At 37.9% G+C, this 17494-nt stretch overlaps 1 pseudogene; it reads left to right on the plus strand.

Moving 5' to 3' along the window:
* Positions 1–2496: 2496 nt before the first annotated feature.
* On the plus strand, positions 2497–3572 carry LOC128567477 (mitochondrial 2-oxodicarboxylate carrier-like; annotated as a pseudogene).
* The last annotated feature ends 13922 nt before the right edge of the window (positions 3573–17494 follow it).

Genomic DNA, 17494 nt, shown 5'->3' on the forward strand with positions numbered 1-17494 from the left:
TGGAGCAAAACTGAAAGTTTTTCCTCTTTGAACTAGAACCAGACAAAATTGTCCTCTGTCACCATTACTATTCAACGTAGTGCTGGAAGTTCTAGCCAATACAATTCGGTAAGACAAGGAAATAAAGGGCACCCGAATGGGAGCAGAAGAGGTCAAACTCTCCCTCTTTGCTTACAATATGATGTTATACTTAGAGAACCCCAAAGACCCAACCACAAGACTCCTGGAAGTCATCAAAAAATACAGTAATGTTTCAGGATATAAAATAAATGTCCACAAGTCAGTAGCCCTTGTATACACCAATAACAGCCAAGATGAGAGACTAAGGACACAACTTCCTTCACCATAGCCCCAAAGAAAATGAAATACCTAAGAATATACCTAACAAAGGAGGTGAACGACTTCTATAAAGAAAATTATGAAACCCTAAGAAAGGAAATAGCAGAGGATATTAACAAATGGAAGAACATATGCTCATGGCTGGGAAGAATCAACATTGTTAAAATGTCTATATTTCCCAAAGCAATCTACTGATTCAATGCCATCCCTATTAAAATACCAACATCATACTTTCAAGACTTAGAAAAAATGATTCTGCATTTTGTATGGATCCAGAAAAATCCCCATATAGCTAAGGCAGTTCTTACTAATAAAAACAAAGCCGGAGGCATCAGCATACCAGATTTTAGGCTGTACTACAAGGCCATAGTGGTTAAGACAATATGGTACTGGCACAAAAATAGAGACATAGATATTTGGAATCGGATAGAAAACCAGGAAATGAAACTAACATCTTACAACCAGCTAATCTTTGATAAACCAAACAATAACATACCTTGGGGGAAAGACTCCCTATTCAATAAATGGTGCTGAGAGAACTGGATATCCACATGTAAAAGAGTGAAACTGGACCCACACCTTTCTTCACTCACAAAAATTGATTCAAGATGGATAAAGGACTTAAATTTAAGGCATAAAACAATAAAAATCCTCAAAGAAAGGATAAGAAAAACACTGGAAGATATCAGCTTGAGGAAAGACTTCATGAAGAAAACTTCATGGCAATTGCAACAACAAAAATAAACAAATGGGACTTCATTAAACTGAAAAGCTTCTGTACAGCTAAGGAGACAACAACCAAAGCAAATAGACAACCTACACAATGGGAGAGGATATTTGCATATTTTGAATCAGACAAAAGCTTGATAACTAGGTTCTATAGAGAACTCAAATTAATCCACACGAAAAAAGCCAACAATCCCATATACCAGTGGGCAAGAGACATGAATAAAACCTTCTTTAAAGAAGACAGATGAATGGCTAGCAAACATATGAAGAAATGCTCATCAACCCTAATTATTAGAGAGATGCAAATCAAAACCACTCTGAGATACCATCTAACCCCAGCTGTGAGAATGGCCCACATCACAAAATCTCAAAACTACAGATGCTGGTGTTGATGTGGAGGGGAAGGAATACTTTCACACTGCTGGTGGGACTGCAAACTAATACAACCTTTTTGAAAGGAAACATAGAGAGTCCTCAAAGAACGCAAGCTAGACCTCCCATTTGATCCTGCAATCCCATTACTGGGCATCTACCCAGAAGGGGAAAAAAAACCCTTTATCATAAGGACACTTATACTAGACTGTTTATTGCAGCTCAATTTACAATTGCCAAAATGTGGAAATAGCCTTGATGCCCCCCAACCTAGGAATGGATTAACAAGCTGTGGTAGATGTATATCATGGAATACTATTCAGCCATTAAGAAAATGGAGATGAATCCACCCGCCTCAGCATCCCAGAGTGCTAGGATTACAGGCGTGAGCCACCTTGCCCGTTTCTAATCAGCTAAATTCTAAGGCGATAGTAAATTGGGTTTACTTTGACTTGACTTAGATGCTACAATCCACAATTTGAGGACTACCAGGAATTCATTAACCGTCCCTTCATTCAAAGTGTATTGCACTCTGGCTTGCCAAGAGGTACAAGGTTCGTCCTAGCTTTGCCCTTGGAGCTTCAGGCCCAGGTAGCTTCACTTGCCTTATCAGAGGCAGCGTGACCAGCTTGACAAACTCTGCAGAAGGCTCCAGATAGGGAAGCTCTTGGGCGCCAATCTAAGAGACGAAGCCTGACCTGCAACTCAACTCCATCAGAGTTTTCTCTCCAGTGACTTTTTTTTTTTTTTTTTTTTTTTTTGCTGGCAAAGGGCGCCTCTGAAGGAGCGCAGCAGACAGGTTCCGACCAGCCAGAGATATTTCAGGAAATCTGTGGCCTGAACCTCCACCTTCCAGTAGTTGTGGGATTGCCGCCCCACAGGGAGCCACCCAGCCCAAGGATCAACCTAGCCCTGGCTCTCTGGATCAGGAGAGGCTGTGCAGGCCGGTGTTCAGGTGGTGAGCTCGCCCACTCACTCGGCCAAATCCCTTGTCCTTCCCTCTCTCCCCTCCTACCCCCCACCCCACCCCATCTCCATCCCCACCCCCAGGCGAAGATGCCAGCCAAGCCTGATGTCAGCTTAGCGGTGAAGCTTCTCATCAGATCGTGGCCAGAGGTTCTGCCTAGGCTCCCATTCAGAAGGAGAGTTAAAGGACAGAAATTTAGCAAGTAACCTGGTGGATTACAGCTGCACCAAGAGAGAAGGTTGAAGAGAGCACATCAACCCCGCTGAGGTGAGCTGCAACCCCAAGGATACAAACAAAAGGTCTTGTAGAAATTTGCCTGATGCACCCCCTCAATGTGGTGAAAACCAGGTTCCAGATTCAGAGATGTGCCACAGATTTGAACAGTTATAAAAGCTTAGGTGACAGCTTTCCAGTGATTTTCCGAACAGAAGGGTTGTTTGGTTTTTACAAGGGAATCCTACCACCCATCTTGGCTGAAACACCAAAAAGAGCAGTGAAGTTTTTCACCTTTGAACAGTACAAGAAATTGCTGGGATATGTGTCACTGTCACCAGCATGGGTGTTTGCCTTTGCTGGATTGGGATCTGGACTAACAGAAGCCGTTGTAGTTAACCCTTTCCAGGTAGTAAAAGTTGGCCTGCAAGCCAATCAGGACACATTTGCAGAGCAGCCGTCCACCATGGCTTATGCAAGACACATCATTAAGAAGGAAGGCCTGGGACTCCAGGGCCTCAATGAAGGATTTACGACAACTTTGGGTCGTCATAGAGTTTTCAACATGGTTTATTTTGGCTTCTACCACAATGTCAAAAACATTATTCCTGTCAATAAGGATCCAACCTTGGAGTTTTTGAGAAAATTTGGGATTGGTCTTCTCTCGGGGACAATAGCCTCAGTCCTTAACATCCCCTTTGATGTTGCCAAAAGTCGGATTCAAGGGCCTCAACCAGTTCTTGAAGAGATCAAGTACAGAACTTGTTTTAAAACAATGACAACAGTCTATCAGGAAGAAGGGATTTTAGCTTTGTACAAAGACCTGCTTCCCAAGATTATGAGACTTGGACCAGGTGGTGCGGTGATGCTGCTGGTTTATGAATACACCTACCTATTCACAGCATCAGGAGAACTGATGATTTGCCTAGGAAGTGTTTTCCCCTTGAGATAACGTACATTTGCTATGCAGCACCATGAAGAGGAAAGAAGACTGACCAGCTAAGCTCAGCATACAATTGTGAAGGGGAAAACCGTTTGTTCAACAGGAAAACCTATTTTAATACTTTGAAAATTGTCTTTAGACAACTTGAGATGATAGTTTCGGCCATTTACATAAAACTGTGAGAAAAAAATAATGTGAAGCAATGAGATAAATGTATAAACAATATAGAAAAATAGCATAGAAATCAGATATATTTCATAAAAGCAATATAAAGTTTGTCACCTGTGTTTCTCTTACACTATTTCACAATGATAATCCATTGTACTGATAACTGTTTTTCCTAAGAGGTCTAGAAATGCTCAAAGTAAATTTTTGAAAATAAATCATTCCAAGCTCAATTCTTAAAGAATTATTCAAAAAAAGACTGGGTTAAAAAAAAAAGTTAAGCTGGGGGCAAGACATGATTGCAAGAGGGACTTTACCTAGCAATTGCAATCAGTGTGACCTGGCTTATTGTACCCTCATTGAATCTCCAACAATAAAAAAATAAATAAATAAAAAAAAGTTAAGTCAAAATGTGAAGTTTTTATAAGGAATCACATTCTTTCATAAATAATATTTAAAGAGCACAAAGAACATGTTTTTGAAGTGCACTAAAGTGCACTAAAATGGCTTTTTAAGAATTTTTAATTTGATGAAATACTAGCTCATTAAAATGTAAATCTGTTCATTTTCTTTAATAATTATGCACATCTCAGCTATATTCTTCTAAATCTACTTTGTATCTTACTCTGTCTAAATGAATATTTTAAACACTGTTTAAAAGAAAGTGTTCAAATACTGTTGTTTTAAGCAGGTATTTTAAAATCAGGATATCCAAAGTCTCTTATTACCAATAGAAAATAAAGTTATATTAAACCACTTCCCCACTTTCCTTTACATAGTTTTCCTTGAAGACAAGTTTTGTTACTGAAATATGTTCATGTTCACTCACAAATTGGAAGCATTCCTTGGGTCCGTTTGTGCCATCTGTATTTGCGTCCAAATACCTGTGTGCAGAATGCTTCCCTGTGCCAGTCTTAAGAACCATGTGTGAAGTAAAACTGCAGTTTCAGATTACTAGTTTCAAAGGACAGCTTCAGGTGTAAAGTCTGCTGTCTGCAATATTAAAATACATCTGATAAAGGGGAAAATGTTTCATAATATAAATACATTCTTAGCATTCTTAGAGCTTGGTATACTAACATGTACTCCCCCCCCAAAAAAAAATTTCCTTCATGTTGATATAACCAAACTTGATTTTCTCTCTGTATCCTGAAATGATGCAAATTCAGTAGCTAAAGTCAACAAAAATATCTGTTCTAGGTAACACCTGTTCTTAATTACTGTCGTGGGATATTTCTACTGTCAGGCTATTTCACTAAAGTGTTTTGGAAAATAAAAAGTAAAAGATAAAAAAAAAAAAATGGAGACTTTACATCCTTTGTATTAACCTGGATGGAAGTGGAACACATTATTGTTAGTAAAGCATCACAAGAATGGAGAAGCATGAATTCTATGTATTCAATTTTGATATGAGGACAATTAATGACAATTAATGACTTGGTGGGGGGTGGGGGAAGGGGAAAGCAGAGAGAGGGAAGGAGGGAAGGTGGGGTCTTGGTGTGTGATACACCTTTTGCGGGTAAGGCACGATTGTAAGAGGAACTATACCTAACAAATGCAATCAGTGTAACCTGGTTTCTTGTACCCTGAATGAATCACCAACAATTAAAAAATAAGTAAAATATAAAAAGCAAGGAGAACACAAGAGAAAGTGGGGAAAAAAAAAACTGTAGTTGCTGAGTTAAGTTTAAGTTTGGTAAACGGTCCCCTACAGCCTTGCTGCCAAGTTATAAAGTAAACAGTTCTCAGATTAATTTTGTCTACCTACAGACATTTATTAACTAAAAGTGTATTAAAAAGTTAGCACAAGATAAATTGTACAATCTATTATGGGACTTAACAAAATACAGCCTTCTTGTTCTTTGGGGGATTAAAATGCCATCTTTTAAGAAAAATTCAGTGGAGATAGTTACATCAAGATTCTAGAAGCAGGATTCTGTTATCCTTATACATGTTACTCTTATAATGTTCACAGGACGTACAGAAGTCAGAGTTTAAAGCTGTACAGTGGATCTTCGAGATATTGTTGATGAAGGGTAGGGGTCCTGCTGGTTTCATAGACCCTGTTCATGCAAGTGTATGAAGTATCTTTTCTTTCTTTTTTTTTTTGCCGTTTTTGGCTGGGCCCAGGTTTGAACCCGCCACCTCCGGTATATGAGGCTGACGCCCATCTCCTTGAGCCACAGATTCCACCCTCTGAAATTTACTTTTGTTTCATCATTTTTCTAAACATGTCTGCTTCCCTTGAAGACACAAATATATTGTTTACCTATGTCCCCTCCACCTCTACTTTTTTTTAGCGTGACAATTCACATACAAATATGTTTAAAAAATATTTTGAATAAACTATTTTCTAGTTTGGAGAAGATAGTTCTAGTTTGGAAAATAGAAGTCTAGCTTCTATTTTCTAGAAGCTCTAATTCTTACTCTGTTTAATATTTCAGCTTTCAAAAATCATTTTCCTTGAAATTATACCTTGATATTTTTAACTGAAAAAAATGAGAATCTAGGCAAAATTGGTCATTTTTATCAGAAAAAGGGGAAAATCTAGGTATTAATGGTTTGTGTCCTTTAGACTTCAGAAATTAAATTATTGCTCTTTGTCATTTTTAAGAAAAAGAAAAAACTGCAAGTGACCTCACATGACTCAACAGCCTGGTACAGAACACATTTCCCAAACCAAGACCACACAGTTGCCATCACTAACAAACAGCCTCACAGTCATCTCAAATGCCAGCCACTTATTTTGCAAGAGAGAAGATGAATTGAGAAGCTGCAGTCATCATTACTCTTCTACCTTGCCAGGGTTTCCATCTTTTTTGCTCCAGCTCAGTCCCTCCCAGGCATGTTAGAAGATAGATGTAAGATGGTTTGCCACATTCATTTTGCTAAATCACTGATTGGGAGATTAAAACTGACGTTTATTTTTCTTCTTTATTACAAAGGCTGAATTTTGAAATGCCTAATCATTAAAATACTTTAAGAGTGAATAACTCTTAAAATCCTCTGACAATTTATAAGACTAATTGTATTTCCCACAGTTTTACCCACAATCTGAACTTGTTAGATTTGTCTCTCAGCAGACAACCTATTCCTTGGAAACAATACAGGTGGACATAAAGCATAAATCATTAAATTTCTCTGGATGGTCGTCAGAGCTTCCTGTGGGTTGAGATATTAGACAAGGGATGGGGACCTGGCTGTCCTTTAACGCTGCAGCTTCTGCAGTCTCTGGATGCACTCACCTTCAGAGTTGAATTTGAAAGTCACCTTCTTAGGAGATTTACATTGTTTAGTCACCCCCAAAGAGGAATGCACCCAAAACAGTAACAAACACCATTTTCTGGCTCAGTTTTTGAATTGCTCTATCTCTCCAACACCTTGGAATTCAATTTACCAGATGTGTCCTTGAAAGTAGAATAATGCAGAGTCTCTACTGTGACTAAAGTAAATGGCATCTTCAGGAATAAAGAAGTTAACAAAATGAATAAAATTGTCACATTTGTGAAATTCTGAATTTTTCTGTAGTTATGCATCATAGCACTGTGCTAAATATAAGATTCCAGCTCAGTTACATATTAGGAACAAATGCATATGCCTGGATGTGAGTCCCTGGTCAACTATCTCACAGTCTGATTTACCTTACAGGACAATCTTCCATCTATTGACTTAAATGCAGTAAATATAAAGGGTATTGTGTAAGAGACCCAACAAGACAAATTGATACATGAAATAGGCCCTTCTGCTAGAAGAATGGTCATAAAGAAGAGTTGACTGACTTCACTTGTTGTGATGACATGTGGAAAACACACAAACACATTAAAAACAGGTATTGCAAAAAATTTGGAAATATCCTAAGCATGTTAACTACATAGGAAATAACTTCAAATATGATGATGAGAATAAAGAATTAGAACAGAAGAGGAATGTTATGGATAATCGAAGTAATTATCACAAAGCTCTAAATAGACACATTGAGCCCTAAATAACAGAAAGGAATAAGAAACTAAAAATCCTTACTCAGGTCAAATAAAGTTGACCTCTGAAAAACAGAAATCATTACTGAGTCATTATACGTATTTCTTATTTGCATCAATTATGAGATACATTACAGCTAAATTGGGTGCAGCTATAGCTAACATATGAGGGATTTGTACTGATAAGCCTTTCTTTTACAAGTTGGAACAGATATGAAGCTTCCCTTTTGATGACTTCAGCCATTTTCTTCTTTCTGTTTGCTATCTTACGAAGGAAACCAGGAAGAGCTACTTCCTGGGAGTTGCATGACCTCGTCTGTCAGATGAACCAGAGCAAAATGCAGAAAGCAAACAAACCAATATACCAACAGAAAAGGTGGAGAACTTTCCCGTGATCAATGTTCACTGAGAGAGAGAGACTACACTTGGCAGAGAGTATTAACAAACACCCTATTTAATATGTGGTTATACTTCAGGAATGTGCTCTCTACAGAAACTACATTGGTATTATTTCTTCTCTGACTTTATAGAGCAAGAAAAGATTAATCTTGAAGAGTTAACTCTGAAGAAGCTGAAACTTAAGAAAACACATGATAAAAGTACATCTTGCTGCTACAATTTACTGATCATATATATTTTTTTGTATATTTTTCTGGTGTGCTAACATTTTACATATATTATCTCACATAATTCTCATCAATAGTTATGAGTTTGGTATGATTGTCTACTTTTAATAAGAAATATGAACCTTTAAGAATTTAAGACAGCTTATCTAGAGTCATTGTAAATATTTGTCAAAGAATTGGGATTCCACACGAAATGCATCTAATATCAAAATCAATGATTATCTCCATATTGGCTCAAATAACAATAATGGAAGTTAGAACACAGTTAGTGCCAGAAGAAATTAATGTAAGATCTGTTTGGTTGGAAGAAGAGGGAAACATCTTTGAGACAGAGTCATAGAAAAGCTTTAAAATACAAGCTGTAGATAAGGACCTTCCATAGTAGTTCCTCAGTATATGAGGAGAATTGGTTTCAGGACAGCCCACATATGCCTAAATTTGCATATATTCAAGTCAGTGCTCCATCTACATAAGTTAAAACACATCCTGAGAATACTGTATTTTAGATCTGAATTTGATTGAAAAGAATCTGTGTGTAGGTGCAAACCCGTTATTCAAGATGTGTGTCACACATGTGTTATTTAAGGGGTAGATTATAAGGAACTAGAACGTCTTGTGTAATTGTGGAGGGTGAGAAGTTTTATAATCTGCCGTCTATAAACTGGACACCCAGGAAAGTCAGATCCATAGTTTTAGTCTGAGTCTAGAGACCTGAGAACCAGAAGAGCTGGTAGTAAAAGTACCAGTCTGAGAGCAGGAGGAGATATCCCAGCTCAGCCCTCAGGTAGACAGCAGATTTCCCTGTCTCCACCTTTTCTTTCTATCTAGGCCCTGGATTGGGTGGATGATGCCAACTCCCCTTGGTGAGAGTGATCTGCTTTACACAGTCCACAGATTCAAATGCTAATCTCATCTGTAAACACCCTTACAGGCACATCCAGAAATGATGTTTAAGCAAATGTCTAGGCAACTCATTGCCCAGTCAAGTTGACACAAAATTAACCATCACACATATGAACCAAACTAACACAAATGCATCACAGAGTCCTGTGTCTGGAATTTTTTGCTCAATCCCGTCAGCCTCTCTCTCTCTCTCTCTAATATAGGTCAGATCACCAATTGAGTTATGAGTGTAGCCCTGACTTTGGGACTGACACACATTACTGAGAAAATGAAATGCAATGTGGAACTGCTGTCTTCTCATTTTCTCCAAGAACTGCAAAAATAGGCAAATTTTGTATGACAGTCAGGAAATCATTTGTAGTGTGCTATTTTTCCACTCCTGGGTTTAAAGGAACACTTTATTTGCATTATTGATTGAAATGTAATTTAAATTGCCTCTGCACTAAAGTGGCTAGCGAGATGAGAATAATTTTTTAAGAATGTCTTGAAAAACAAACAAATACAATTTCAAGGTCAAATAACAAGACAGTTAATGAGTTTTAGCACATCTTCAGGATGTACTCCACTCTGTTGTGGGTTGGTGAAATAACCCCCAAACCTAGGTTCTTCATCAAGACACCTGGGTCTATGCTGTTAATCTTAGAGGTTGTCCAAGCCGGGAGTAGTTGTAAAAGTCATGTTTTTAACAATTTTCTTTTATAGGGAGATTATCATTCATTTAGTGATCAAAGTAAAATCCAGTCTTATTTTCCTTTTTTTCTTAGTTGCAGAGGCAAATCTATTTTAAAGTTTATTTGCATAGATTGCATAAACATAATAATTGCATGAATTAAGAAAAACCTACAGTAATTTTATTCCCTCAACTATAAAATTTCTTTATTTTGCTTTGTTCTTGGTTTTCTCAACCTTGTCCTAAAAAAGACAATTTTACCTTATTCTACATAATATTTTATAATTTGATTTTGTAAATTACAGCAGAAGCATTTTCCATGTCACTTTGTATCTTCATAATTAACATTTTAATGACTACAAAAAACATTATTTATTAATGAGTCATTTAATTATTTCATATGAAGATCTTTAATTTTTTGTTAATGTAAAATATAATATTCAATTTTAAAATTATTGTATCCTAAGTTTTTGGAGTAATTATTATTGTATTTTATTTCTCTACATGATTTCTGAAACATAATATTGGTATCTATTCCTCTTTCTTATTTATATGTGCTGTTTTAGGTATTTTCAAATTATTCTTAAAAGTATGAGAAATATATCTAATTAAATGAGATTTAAAAAAACGAGCAAATTAACATGTCATAAAGATCACATGCTTTATTTTGTTCTAGTGAGGGAGAAGGGAGATGGAGGGCAAAAAGGAAGTGGGGATTGTCATTTCATTCCATAGCTGTCACCTCATTCCTGCTGCAACTCACTGTTTTCCTTACTCCTATTTGATCCTGGTGACAAATCTTTGCTCTCAGATTATAGGGCAAAGAATAATAGCTTTTTAAAGGGTTATTTTTCTAAACAATGTATTTCATGGGGAAAACATTCAAGGGGGCTTTCCTGAACCACTGAAATTTAGTTAAAACTTTGTCCTAGTCACCCCTACGGCATACTGGAGTGTATCAGAAAGGTTTTTGTAGTCCTGGTATCTTCCAGGCATTTTTCAAAACATAATTCTCATATCTCTGCTCTGAGCCCACCATATTTAGAGCCTACCCCTACCACAAGGTTCAATTTTGTAGATCCTACTTTTCCACTGATGGGTCCCATTTTTCATTTATTATGAGTACAGTTTTTTATTAATAGTTTCTTAATTGCCATAAAGCATCTGATTATACTAACATGTGGGCCATCTCAAGTTTAGCTTCCATTGATTGTTTACTCTCTTGAGAATGGGTCACACTCACTCTTCCAAAGAATGGTTATTTTTCTTTGGCCAGCAATCGTGTGGTTGTACATAAACTGTAAACTTTGTCTCCTAGGCAGTAGCTCAGTTCAATCCAGTTTTTGTTTATTTGTTTTGTTTGGTTTCAACTGGGTTTTGTTATAGAGTCTGTGTACACATGTGGTTCAGGGGTCAGCCAGAGATTTGAACAAAATTTATACACTAAATAAGGGTCCTTCTCTCTGGTTTGGTCTCTTCCGGGATTCTCCCTTCATCATCCAGAAGTCCTAATACCTTGATCTCTTGTTCTCTGCTTCCTCAGGGTCAGAATGTCTGGATTTTTAAGGTCTTAATTTTTATGCCTTGCCCTAAATGCCACCTGCCCTCAGGATAAAGTACCAGGGAACTCACTCTGTCCATGTCCCTTCATCCTTCCAACTCTCAAGTCCCCTCATGTTCCCTCTACAGATCCCTTAGGTATGTACTTCTTGCATTTTGTCCAGAGGTTATAGTTATTATCTATAGGAGAATAGGTCTAGGAGGAGTTCACTTGACCATCACAGAAACAGTATCTTGCCTTATAACTTAAAACAGACAGAAGGAGCAAATTAGGATACCCAGGGAGTGTTGGAATTGAACCATAGAGCTTCTTGGATTTATGCCCAACTTGGGCATGAGGAGTTGCTTTATGAATAAAGAGAAAACTCCTGGGCCAGTGCCTGTGGCTCAGTGGGTAGGGCACCCACCCCCATATACCAAGGGTGGCAGGTTCAAACCCAGCCCCAGCCAAACTGCAACAAAAAAATAGCTGGGCTGTGTGGTGGGCACCTGTAGTCTAGATACTTGGGAGGCTGAGGCAAGAGAATTGCCTAAGCCCAGGAGTTGGAGGCTGCTGTGAACTGTGTGATGCCATGGCACTCTACTGAGGGCAATAAAGTGAGACTCTGTCTCTACAAAAAAAAAAAAAGAGAGAGAGAGAGAGAAAACTCCTTGAGGGTAACCTTATGACCTTTGAGGAGCCAGTCAGCTGTTGTTGCACATGCCCATAGTTTTTTTTTTTTTTTTGTGGGTTTTTTTTTGCAGTTTTTGGCCGGGGCTGGGCTTGAACCCACCACCTCCAGCATATGGGGCTAGTGCCCTATTCCTTTGAGCAATAGTCGCCACCCATGCCAATAGTTTTTATAGAACAGCTCTATTAGAGATCTCACCCACACAAACCCTGGACTTGGGCAATTGCCTTCTTCTTTTTATACATTTCAGAATATTATGGGGGGACAATTGTTTTGGTTACATGAATTGCTTTTATACAATTTGAATCAAAGTTGTAAGTGTCTCCCTCACCTCGATGGCAATTGCTTTCAAAATCATTTCTCCTCTCACAGCTTTGCTCTCCTTCCTCTCTAGTCTTGACATTAGTTTGAGGATCTTTCTGCTGGAATATTTTAATAGTCCATTATTTATCTAATTAATTCTAAGCTTCTCTCCTCAATCTTATTTTTTCTACTTTCTCCTTCACAATTCTTAAGTAAAGTCAAACAAATGAACAAAAAAAAATCCCACTGAACGTGGACTGGGAAAATCAGTGCACACGTCCACATCGAGTAACATGTGGGCTCAGAGAAGTCATGTGTATAATGAAGCACTGATGCCATCCAAGCTGGTTCCAGTCCAAGCTTTGTCCTTAATAGCAGTATACATCTAAACAAGGTTTTATTTGTTTTGTTTGTTTTTTTGTTTTTGTTTGTTGTAGAGCTGATTTCCCTACCAGTAAGGTAGGGTTAATACATCATAGAGGTGTTTTACAGATTGAATAAGGGAACACTTGCCACTGTTCAAATTTGAAGAATAAAGAATTCACGTTCAGATATATAGAATCATTTGTCATTTCCTGCTCTGTACAATATGCAGTTTCTACCTTCCCATGTCAAGTTGATTTTCACGTATGAAATGACCATCTTTCATTTCTGTCTGTTGAAATTCTTGCCTTTCTTTAAAATGTAAGCAAACGTAACACCAACCCACCCTAAAACCATACCTAATCGCACCCAATTAATAATCTCTTCTTTCTCTAATCCTCCAAAGAGGCACATACTGCATTTCTTATGTAATTTTTCCATTCATGCCATATTCTTTCCTCTGGACTGTGGGTTACTCAACAATAGTAGCTGCCCCACTTATCCGTCATTGCATCTGGAGCAATAGCTACACATAGTGTCAATAAACATCTGTCGAATTGAATTAAAACAAGGTACTCAGTAATTACATTGGCAAATAAGAAAAATAAATGTGAAAAATGTCCATGTCTATACACAGGAAAAATAAAATGTTATGCAAATGTTTATCTATTTTAAGCAATAACCCATTCCAGTAATATTATCTTTAAAAGGAGAAAAATTTCTCTCTGGGGCATATTTTAGGACTTTGGTTCACAGGTGGTTGAATTTCATGGCATAAGTAATGATGTTATCTCAAATTCCAAAGTCCAGCCACATGGCCCCTTTGGCTCAATGCAATTCACAACTAGCAAAAACTGCTTAGTGCTGGATTTCACACCTGGTCCCTTGGGACTGGATGGAAGTGCAGTAAATAGTACTCAGAGAGATCATATAGATGCCAGAGAACCATCTGTGCACAGTGGTATAAATGACAAACCAAAGCATTTCATCTGTCATCCTCAAAGTTAACCTCCTACCTAGGAGACTAAGATGTAAACAAAAGCAGAGTTCCTTTCTGCTGGGCTGGCAGAAGCTTTGCTTTCCCCTCTGACTAAAGGCAAATGCAAAGTGTGCAGGCAAATAAAGCCTGCCCCATTATCAAGTGCTTTTTTCCTGTTGCAGCCAGCGTGATTCTATTAGCTGTCCTTTGAAGCTACTCTCTTTGTGAAATCCATCTGGGATTGTTTACACAAGGGCAAATCTCACTTGTTTACTTCTAGGCATCTCTGTTTGTCCTCCACCCAGTTTAAATACTCCTCTATAGATCCAGATACATAAAAGGAGAATGCTTAATGGGTTGAGGACTGAGGAATGCAATTCCAATGTGTAAAAACTTCTCCAGTGATAAACTAGAGATCCTCTGGGAGACTGTTTATCTCTGCTTTACAGTTGTGGAAATAAACTCCTATGCAACAGTAACACCCAAAGTTCAAAACAATGAGAGTCTAACAACATGGGATGTGGCTCCACCACCTACCAGCTGGTGGTTGGTGCATTGTAGATCCCTCTAGATCTTGGTTTTGTCCTCTGTTAAACAAACAGTTTTAACAGTTTTTGAAGGTCATTTTAGCTCTAACTCTGTAAGTCAAATCACCTGTGATTCTTTTAAGATTAGTTAGATTTGGTTATTGAGACAATTTATTTCTGTGGTGTTTTAGAATTGAAGTCCCAATTTTCTTGCCAGTTGTTGACTAGGGACAGCCCTCAGTTCTGAAGAGGATGAAATGGAGTAATTCATGTAAATCAACTTGAATAACACCCAGCACCTAGTGAGTGCTTATAATTGTTATAATTAACAACAACGATAACCTTGTGTCAACCACCCTGTTGGTCGCTTTGATAAGTTTTAATCATTTGTAAACTTCATTTGATTCTTATATAAATTATTCTCTTAAAAAGTCATGACTATGGGCGGCGCTTGTGGCTCAGTGACCAGGCACTGGCCCCGTATACCAAAGCTGGCGGGTTCAAATCCAACTCCTGCCAAACTGCAACAACAACAAAAAACAGCCGGGTATTGTGGCGGCGCCTGTCGTCCCAGCTACTTGGGAGGCTGAGGCAAGAGAATTACCTAAGCCCAAGAGCTGCAGGTTGCTGTGAGCTGTGACTCCACAGCACTCTGTCAAGGGCGACAAAATGATACTCTGTCTCAAAAAAAAAAAAAGAAAAGAAAATCTACTTGTCGGGTGGCGCCTGTGGCTCAAAGGAGTAGGGCGCTGGCCCCATATGCCAGAGGTGATGGGTTCAAACCCAGCCCAGGCCAAAAACTGCAAAAAAAAAAAAAAAAAAGTCATGACTATTTTTATTTCTTCTTTTCCAATTTTTAAAATTAGATTATTATCTTTACTTCCATTATAGTGTTGAATTTAAGCAGTATTGAAATTTTGTCTTTTTCTTGAATTTAAGGATAATCCTTCTAATACTTACCCTTAGACATACTTATTGTGAAGGTTTGATATGTATATTTTCTCAAATTTAAAAAATTTTCTTCTATTTGTATTTATGTTATCTAAACAAAGTAAATCACCAGTTTTCCCTCTTTGCTCTCTGAAACTTTTTTTTTTAAACAGAGTCTCACGCTATCACCCTGGGTAGCGAGTGCCGTGGTGTCACAGTTCACATCAACCTCAAAGTCTTGGGCTTAAGCGATTCTCTTTCATCAGCCTCCCAAGTAGCTGGGCTACAGATGCTTGCCACAATGCCCAGCTATTTTTTGGTTGTAGTTGTCATTGTTGTTTGGCAGGCCGGGGCTAGATTCGAACTCTCCTCCTCTGGTGTTATATGGCTGGCGCCCCAGCTGCTGAGCTACAGGCACCGAATCTGAAACTATTTTCATAAGATGTTATTTCTTGAAATTTAAAAGCCATTTGTAATACTACCTGAACCTTGTATCTTTTTCCCCACCAAGGATGTATTGATAGTCTAGTTGTGATTACCAAAGGAATTTTAAATATTTTGTAGGTTTACTCCCTTTTCAACTTTTTCTTGAGTCAATATTTAAATTATTTTCTCTAGAAGTAATTTGAGAGAAAAGGTTAAAATAGACCATATGGTTTCTGCCTGTTTCTCTTGAGACCCACACTAAGAAAGTCTTCAGTTGCTATGTAGAATAAATAGCTACCTCAAGGCCACCAAGCAGAGAGGGCACAGAAGGGATCACACACCAACAGATTTTTCCAGCACCCAGATGTTGGAGTCCTCCCAGCTGTAGAGGATAGAATTCTAGGATGGCCTCGAAGATTCTCACCCCAAAATATCATATGCCCTCTGCAACTCTACCACCACCGCCACCACTTAAGTACAGGCAGGACTATAAATATGATGACTTCATTCCTAGAATTAGGTTGTTATATGACGACAGTTAAGAGATTTTGCAGATCTAGTTGAGATCTCAAATCAATTAAGTTTGAGTTCACTTTTGAAAGGGAGATTATCGTGGCTGGGTTTGATCTAATCAGAAGAGTCCTTAAAAGGGACAGGATTCTTCCTGAAAGAAGCAATTGTGAGAGACCCTCTACTGCTAACGTGGAAGGGACAGACTCTCGTGCTGTGTAGAGAGCACTGAGGAGGGTAAAGAATGTGGAGACTCAGATAAACATCTTAGCTCTAGTCAACACCTTAATTTCAGCCTAGTGGAACTCTAAGCATAGAACCCAATTTGTATTCGCATTTTTATTTATCTCGTTTGTATTTTCATCTCTTTTTGGCTGTTACTGCTTTAAACGTTATGAGTCATGTCTTCATTCAATTCTAAAGAATTCTCAGCAATATCTCGATATCTCTTAAATACTGTTTCATTAGCATTCTCTCTTATGGTCCTCTTCTGAATCTCTTATTTCATATACACTGAATCCTAATCTACCATCACTTTTTTGTACTTTTTATTTAGCCAGATTCATTTGAATAAACTTATTAGTGGCACAACAAATAATGTATCATTAGAATTAAATAACATACTTATTTTTAAAAGTCTTTGTAAAACTGCTCTTTAACATAATTTCACATAGAACAAATTAGTGATCTAATCGTGGATTTTTTTGGCTCTATTTCTTACCATTTAATACCTTCATGCAATTGGAATTAGGGATTTTAGGTTTATTTGAAAGGAAATGGTTGGTTTATTACTTTTTTACTATCCCCTTATACTCACTTTTCACTGTCTAGAAGTTTCTACTTACATTCTCCAACCCATCGATCTAGAACCACATTTATAGTAACACTTCCCAATTTTCACACTGGAACAAAATAGGGACCCTGCAGATCCGGTCACTGAGGCACCAAGTGGTTTGTACCAGATCTTCTTCTCACAGCTTTGTCTGTACTCCTTCCTTTACCTTTCAAGTTCAAGACTCCATATAAACTGCAACCCCAGGCAGCAGTGAATAACTTACATGCAGCCTCCTCAAAGGAAGAAGGTCACAGTCCATTCCTGATTCCACGTAATAAGACATCAAGCATGGAACAGTCATTTCTTGTTTCCCTATAGGAACGAAGCCTTCAGTTACTATTATTTGCTTCTCAACTCAGGCTATGGCATTCATTGTAGCTCTTTTACTGCTAAACACTGTTAACTCTATGTCTCTCAACCACTGAGATATTCATGTTGTTGTTATTATTCTGGCTATGTCTTGGTACCTTATTTGCTTTACCTTTA

Source organism: Nycticebus coucang, chromosome 16 (genome assembly GCF_027406575.1).
Source record: "Nycticebus coucang isolate mNycCou1 chromosome 16, mNycCou1.pri, whole genome shotgun sequence".
Lineage (NCBI taxonomy): Eukaryota > Metazoa > Chordata > Mammalia > Primates > Lorisidae > Nycticebus > Nycticebus coucang.